Source organism: Condylura cristata, unplaced genomic scaffold, assembly GCF_000260355.1.
Source record: "Condylura cristata isolate star-nosed mole 26May11 unplaced genomic scaffold, ConCri1.0 scaffold00005, whole genome shotgun sequence".
NCBI lineage: Eukaryota > Metazoa > Chordata > Mammalia > Eulipotyphla > Talpidae > Condylura > Condylura cristata.
In genome coordinates, this window is record NW_004567106.1 from 49,406,320 (window position 1) to 49,408,260 (window position 1,941).

Below are 1,941 nucleotides of genomic sequence, written 5' to 3' on the forward strand. Positions count from 1 at the left end.
TCCCCACTCTGTCTCTGGTGAAGCCTCTCACCGCCTCTGAGCCTCTGGCCTGTACCCCAGTTCTGTATGCACAAATAAATAAATCTTTAAAAAAATAAAAAAAAATAAAAAATAAAAACAGGCTTTAATGTATTAAGCAGCCACCTGGAAGCCTTCATATATATGAAACATTTCCCATATTCATTTACTTAAGAAGCTCCATGGGATAAATTTTTTTTGTTTTATATCTATTTCTTAAAGTAAAAAGAATAGAAGTACAAAAGAAAACAGATATATGAGTTTGAGACAAGTAGAATAACACATGGAATTCATAGAGCTATGAATCCATGAACAAGTAGCATAACAAATGGATCATTTTCAAGTTTAGTTTCATATAAAATATGAAGATCTGTGGGAAATGATCCATTAAGAACTGCTATCAGGGAGTTAGAATCATTAGAGGAGATGTGTTAAATACATACTGTCACTGCTTCCACCTGATTATAAGGATTTTAAATTTAGGAATGACCTATTTCCTGTCCTCAGGGGACCAATCAGAATTTAAATCAGATGGAGAGCAGTATCTCACTCGGTTTCTGATCCAGAACTGTCCAGTATGTGGAGGGAAAGGGCAATAAAAGTATGCCCTAACCTACTTGGGATATGATATTTTCTTTCACCCTTTAAACAATGAAATTATAATCGCTGTTTTAAAGACTAAGGATTAACCATTTTATAGGACAAGTCTTCTGAGCACAGGTGAAATGAAAATAGAATAAAAATAAAGTTTATTTGCCCTGTCTAAAATTCAGAAGTGGCATGGTAAACTGTGCTTCTAAGGTTCACATTATTGCAATTATTCCCTACACATTCCCTAAAGGAAACCAGAACATACAGAATTATTTTATTCACTCCATAAACATGTCCAGGTGTCGCTCATTTACCTTCTACTGAAAGTTGAGGAATTTGGAGTCCAGGTGGAGAAATATACTACCCACATCCGTCCCTTGAGTTTTTGCCTAAATTATCTAGCTACACAAAAGATCAGCTTGAGACTTATTGCTCACCTCTTATCTATTCAATGGCTTGGTAGAACAGTAAGGGATATCGTTAAAGACAATGAGGCATCAACTCCTTTAATTATTCTCTCTTAAGAATCTGCCATTCAGACCATCTTTTTCAGATTTGAAATCATGACATTTTAACCTCTTCTTGATTAAAGGTTTCTATCTCCATCTCAAAGAATACTTGCTTATACGTGGTTTCTCACAAATGGCTTAACCTTTCTGCATCTCGGTTTCATTCATTATAAAATAGAGATAATTACAGTGGGTTCTATTTGCCCAGCATGTGGCAGGCATGCTCCAAGCATGGTCTTTCTGTAAGGTCTTCATGTGGAATTCAAAATACATCTTACGAACAAAGAGAAAACTGAAAATAGAACTGGGACTATCAAAAAGCAGCACAGAACTGGAGGCAGCAGTGAATTGTTATTAATGGTCTAGCAATCTTTGGTGTCCTTTTGCCCTCTACACATCAACTTAAAGTGTATGTGAAGACATTATGCACATTAAACAACTAGAAGTTTCCAAAGAGCATAAAGTAAAATCCTTAAAATGCTTTATCAAATTCACCAGGTATTTGACAGTATTAGAAACTAATTTTTCATGTCGAGTTACTTTTCTTAGGGATGAGCTTGTATTCATATTTTAATGAAGTGAGTTATTACTTCCTCATTTCTCAATTAAGAATGAAAGTATCTTTACTTGCAAAGGTTTTGTTTTAATTTTTCAGTAATTCTAATTTTGAATGGCATCTTTTTTTTTTTTTAAAGATTTATTTATTTATTTGTGCATACAGAACTGGGGTACAGGCCAGAGGCTCAGGGCTGGTGAGAGGCTTCACCAGAGACAGAGTGGGGAGCAGAACAGGCAGATCAACGAAGTACACTGCTGAGGGAAG